Below are 6,000 nucleotides of genomic sequence, written 5' to 3' on the forward strand. Positions count from 1 at the left end.
CACTTTGGGAGGCCGAGGCGGGTGGATCACGAGCTCAAGAGATCGAGACCATCCTGGCCAACATGGCGAAACCCCGTCTCTACCAAAAATACAAAATTAGCTGGGCATGGTGGCAGGGACCTGTAATCCCAGCTGCTAGGGAGGCTGAGGCAGGAGAATTGCCTGAACCCAGGAGGCGAAGGTTGCGGTGAGCCGAGATCGCGCTATTGCACTCCAGCCTGGGTGACAGAGCAAGACTCTGCATCAAAAAAAAAAAAAAAAAAAGGCCGTGGGCACAGAGGCTCACGCCTGTAATCTCAGCACTTTGAGAGGCCAAGGTGGGCGGATCATTTGAGATCAGGAGTTCCAGACCAGCCTGGGCAACATGGTGAAACCCCATCTCTACTAAAAATACAAAATTAGCCAAGCTAATTTTGTTGATGTGCACCTGTAATCCCAGCTACTCGGGAGGCTGAGGCAGGAGAATCGCTTGAAACTGCGACGTAGGGGACTCGGCGAGCTGAGATTGTGCCACTGCACTCCAGCCTGGGCAGCGGAGGCAGACTGTCTCAAAAAAAAAAGGCCCGGTTCGGTGGCTCACACCTGTAATCCCAGCCCTTTGAGAGGCCGAGGCGGGCAGATCACAAGGTCAGGAGTTCAAGACCAGCCTGGCCACCATGATGAAACCCTGTCTTTACTAAAAATATAAAAATTATCTGGGCATGGTGGTAGGCACCTGTAGTCCCAGCTACTCAGGAGGCTGAGGCAGGAGAATCGCTTAAACCCAGGAGGCGGAGGTTGTAGTGAGCCGAGATCACGCCACTGCACTCCAACCTGGGTGACACAGTGAGACTCTGCCTCAGAAAAAAAAAAAAAAAAAAAAAAGCCAAGCGCAGTGGCTCACACCTGTAATCCCAGCACTTTGGGAGGCTAAGGCTGGTGGATCACGAGGTCAGGAGTTCAAAACCAGCCTGGCCAAGATGGTGAAACCCCATCTCTACTAAAAATACAAAAAATTAGCCGGGCGTGGTGGTGGGCACCTGTAATCCCAGCTACTCAGGGAGCTGAGGCAGGAGAATCGCTTGAACCCAGGAGGCTGCAGTGAGCTGAGACTGCGCCACTGCACTCCAGCCTGGGCAGCAGGGCGAGATTTCGTCTCAAAAAAAAAAAAAAGATGTTGCGCCATTGCACTCCATCCTGGGTAACGAGCGAAACTCCGTCTCAAAAAAAAAAAAAAAAAAAGATAAAATCTGACTGCTGGCTGGACTGCTGCATGAGGGTGAGGTCTCCCGTGGGTTACTGGGGTCCCTCACTAGAAAGAGTAAGTCTGAGGTTCCCACAGCTGCTGTAACAAAGGACCCCACACTTGTGGGCTTAGAGGAACACTGAGTAACTGGCTGGGCATGGTGGCTCTCACCTGTAATCACAGCATTTGGGGAGGCTGAAGTGGGAGGATCATTTGAGCCCAGGAGTTAGAGACCAGCCTGGGCAACACAGTGAGACTCCATCTCCACAAAAAATACACAAAAACTAGCCGGGTGTGGCGGCTCATGCCTGTAATCCTAGCAGGTCAGGAGGCTGAGGCAGGAGGATCGCTCGAGCCCAGGAGGTGGAGGCTGTGGTGAGCGGTGATTGTGCCACCGCACTGCAGCCTCGGTGACAGATCCAGACCCTGTCTCTAAAAATTAAGAAATGGAATACTGACTCAGTGCCTCACAGTTCTGGAAGTCGGAAGTCTGAGATCCATCTTACAGGGCTCCCCATCAACCCGTGCGCAGGACGGGGCCCTCATGGGGGCTCCAGGGGAGAATCCGTTTTCCCGCTTTCCACCTGGAGGCTTGGGGCCCTTCCTCTTCACAGCCGCAGGCAGCCTCCTCCAGTCTCTCTCTGACTCCCAACCCCCCACCTCCTTTTTTTTCTTTTTTCCCCTGTGGTATTTCAGGATTCTGGTTTTTTTTCTTTTTTTGGAGACAGGGTCTTTGTTGCCCAGGCTGGAGTGCGGTGGTCTGATGACAACTCACTGCAGCCTCCACCTCCTGGGCTCCAGCAATCCTCCCATCTCAGCCTCCTGAGTAGCTGGGACCACATGCATGCGCCACCACACCCGGCTAATTTATTTTATTTTATTTTATTTTTGTACAGAGGGAGTCTTGCTATGTTGCCCAAGCTGGTCTCGAACTCCTGACCTCAAGCAATCCTCCTACCTCGACCACCCAAACTGCTGAGATTACAGGCATGAGCCACCACGCCAGGCCTGAGTGACATCTTTTGAAGGGAGGTGCATGAAAGAATTTGTGACCACAGAATGTTTTTCTGTCACACTCATCAATTCCTGCTGGCTCAGTGTTCAAAACAGATTCCTAAACCAGGCATTCTTCACATGCGTGCCGCTACAGCTCTGGACAGGCCACCAGCATCCCCTCTAGAGGGACTGGTCTCTTTCCTCCCTCCCTGGCCCCTCTGTGAGCCATTCATAGCAATTAGGGGGTCCCTTTGAAATGTTCATCAGATTACGTCATCCCTGGCGACACACACACAAAAATACCTCCAGCAGTTCTTCTAAAACACAAAGTTCTCCTCCTGACCTTCACACCCGATCCCTGATTATTATTATTTATTTTTGAGATGGTATCTCGCTCTGTCCCCCAGGCTAGAGTGCAGTGGCACGACCTCGGCTCACTGCAAACTCCGCCTCCCGGGTTCAAGTGATTCTCCTGCCTCAGCCTCCTGAGTAGCTGGGATTACAGGAGCACACCACCATACCTGGCTAATCTTTGTATTTTTAGTAGAGCCGGGGTTTCATCATGTTGGCCAGGCTGGTCTTGAACTCCTGATCTCAGGTGATCTGCTTGCCTCGGCCTCCCAAAGTGTTGGGATTACAGGAGTGAGCCACTGCACCTGGGCTGATTTTTTTTTTTTTTTTTTTTTAACAGAGAGAGAGTGTCCCCCTGTTGTCCAGGCTGGAGTGCAGTGGTGCGATCTCAGCTCACTACAACTTCAAATTTCCAGGCTCAATCGATGCTCCCACCTCAGCCTGCCATACCTAGGACCACAGGCATGCATCACCACGCCAGGTTCAGTTTTCTATTTTTTGTAGAGACGGGATCTTGCTATATTGCCCAGGCTGGCTTTGAACTCCCAGCTTCAGGCAATCTTCCAGCCTAGGCTTCCCAAAGTGCTGGGACCACAGGCATGTTACGTGGTGGTGCGATCTCAGCTCACTGCAACCTCTGCCTCTCAAGTAATTCTCATGCCTCAGTCTCCCAAGAAGCTGGGACCACAGGCGCGTACCATCACACTCAGCTAATTTTTGTATTTTTAGTAGAGACGGGGTTTCACCATATTGGCCAGGCTGGTCTCAAACTCCTGGCCTCAAGTGCCCCACCTGCCTTGGCCTCCCACAATGCTGGGGTTACAGGCATGAGCCACCACACCCGCTGGTAGTAAATATTTTCACGTTCACAAGCCAGTCAGTACTGTGGCCCTGAACGGTGCCATTATCACACTCACACACACACTGCGTTCACACTAACCCAATGGATGGGACCACGGGTAAAGAATTAGACACAATCTGGCTGGGCGCAGTGGCTCACGCCTGTAATCCCAGCACTCTGAGAGGCCGAGGCAGATGGATCACCTGAGGTCAGGAGTTCAAGACCAGCCTGGCTAGCATGGTGAAACCCCGTCTCTACCAAAAATATAAAAATTAGCCAGGAGTGGTGGCGTGCGCCCGTAGTCCCAGCTACTTGGGAGTCTGAGGTAGGAGAATCACTTGAATCCAGGAGGCGGAGGTTGCAGTGAGCTGAGGTCGACACATTGCACTCCAGCCTGGGTGACAGAGTGAGACTCCATCTCAAAAAAAAAAAAAAGAATTAGACACAACTGAGTTTCCATGACACTTTATTTATGGACACAAATCCTGGCTGGGTGCACTGGCTAACGCCTATAATGCCATCTCTTTGGGAGGCCAAGGCAGGACAATCTGCTGAGTGCAGGAATTTGAGACCAGCCTGGGCAACATAGCAAGACCCCATGTGTACAGAAAACAAAATTAAATTAGCCAGGCATGGTGGGGTGCGTATCTGTGATCCCAGTTACTCAGGAGGCTGAGTGGGGAGGACTGCTTGAGCCCAGGAGGCTGAGGCTGCAGGGATCTGTGATTGCACCAGTGCACTCCAGCCTGGGTGACAGGGAGACCCAGTCGCTAGTAAGAATAACAGCATGCAAAAGTCATTCTTGGATTTCCGGCTGTATAAAAACAGGGAATGGACCTGACGTGGCTCTGGCCCACAGGCTGTGTTTCCTGACCTCTGGAATAGATATGTCATCACTTTTATTTTTCAGAGACAAGAGCTTGCCCTGTCACCCAGGCTGGAGTGCGGCAGTGCGATCATAGCTCACTGCGGCCTCGACCTCCCAGGCTCAAGCGATCCTCCTGCCTTAGATTCCAGAGTAGCTAGGACCACAGGCACGCCACCACACCTGGGTCCTTTTTAAAATGTTTTTTAGAGATGCGGTTCTCATTATGTTGTCCAGTCTGGCCTTGAACTCCTGGCCTCAAGCGATCCTCCTGCCTCGGCCTCCAGTCGTGAGCCTGCACCTGGCCACCTCTCTGGCCGTTTATGATCAAACCCAGCGATCTCCCACCGAGTCATCACTAAGGCTTAGAAATGGAAGACGATTTACAAACACGAGTCCTCAACACGCCCAGGTGGCAGCCGTGTGCCGTGGTGACATTGCAGCCTTCACCCATGCCCCTGCGCAGTCTCGCTGGGGTAGGGAATCAGATTCACCCAGGGTCCCCGCGAGAAACTGCCTCTGTGTCACGTGGGTCCCCAAGCACAACGGGGCAGCTGCCAGCCCCTGAGGGATGTGACTGGACGCTGGGGGCAGGAAGATTCCACTGGGAGCATCAGGATCCCACCACCCGCGATTCACACCCTCTGTGAGCTGCAGCTCTGACCCCTTCCCAACAATGGATGGGACAACACGGCCACCCTGACCCCTTCCCAACAGTGGACGGAACAACACGGCCGCTCTGACCCCTTCCCAACAGTGGATGGGACAACACGGCCGCCCTGACCCCTTCCCGACAGTGGACGGAACAACACGGCCGCCCTGACCCCTTCCCGACAGTGGACGGAACAACACGGCCGCCCTGACCCCTTCCCGACAGTGGACGGAACAACACGGCCGCCCTGACCCCTTCCCAACAGTGGACGGGACAACACGGCCGCCCTGACCCCTTCCCGACAGCGGACGGGACAACACGGCCGCCCTGACCCCTTCCCGACAGCGGACGGGACAACACGGCCGCCCTGACCCCTTCCCAACAGTGGACGGAACAACACGGCCGCTCTGACCCCTTCCCAACAGTGGACGGGACAACACGGCCGCCCTGACCCCTTCCCGACAGTGGACGGAACAACACGGCCGCTCTGACCCCTTCCCAACAGTGGATGGGACAACACGGCCGCTCTGACCCCTTCCCAACAGTGGCTGGGACAACACGGCCGCCCTGACCCCTTCCCGACAGCGGACGGGACAACACGGCCGCCCTGACCCCTTCCCAACAGTGGACGGGACAACACGGCCGCCCTGACCCCTTCCCGACAGCGGACGGGACAACACGGCCGCCCTGACCCCTTCCCAACAGTGGATGGGACAACACGGCCGCTCTCACCCCGTCCCAACAGTGGACGGGACAACACGGCCGCCCTGACCCCTTCCCAACAGTGGATGGGACAACACGGCCGCTCTCACCCCGTCCCAACAGTGGACGGGACAACACGGCCGCCCTGACCCCTTCCCAACAGTGGACAGGACAACACGGCCGCTCTCACCCCCGTCCCAACAGTGGACGGGACAACACGGCCGCCCTGACCCCTTCCCGACAGCGGACGGGACAACACGGCCGCCCTGACCCCTTCCCAACAGTGGATGGGACAACACGGCCGCTCTCACCCCTTCCCGACAGCGGACGGGACAACACGGCCGCCCTGACCCCTTCCCGACAGTGGA

General features: G+C 55.2%; 1 protein-coding gene across 1 annotated transcript in view; it reads right to left on the reverse strand.

Annotated features, from left to right (window-relative positions):
- Positions 1–4,891, reverse strand: part of TMPRSS9 (transmembrane serine protease 9) — a 39,005-nt gene extending 34,114 nt beyond the window's left edge. The window contains exon 1 of the mRNA XM_064371210.1: positions 4,666–4,891. The gene's annotated coding sequence lies outside the window, so the exon portion shown is untranslated. The remainder of the gene's footprint in view (positions 1–4,665) is intronic.
- Between the last annotated feature and the right edge of the window lie 1,109 nt (positions 4,892–6,000).

Source organism: Aotus nancymaae, unplaced genomic scaffold, assembly GCF_030222135.1.
Source record: "Aotus nancymaae isolate 86718 unplaced genomic scaffold, 86718_ANA_hifiasm-v0.15.2.pri h1tg000124l, whole genome shotgun sequence".
Lineage (NCBI taxonomy): Eukaryota > Metazoa > Chordata > Mammalia > Primates > Aotidae > Aotus > Aotus nancymaae.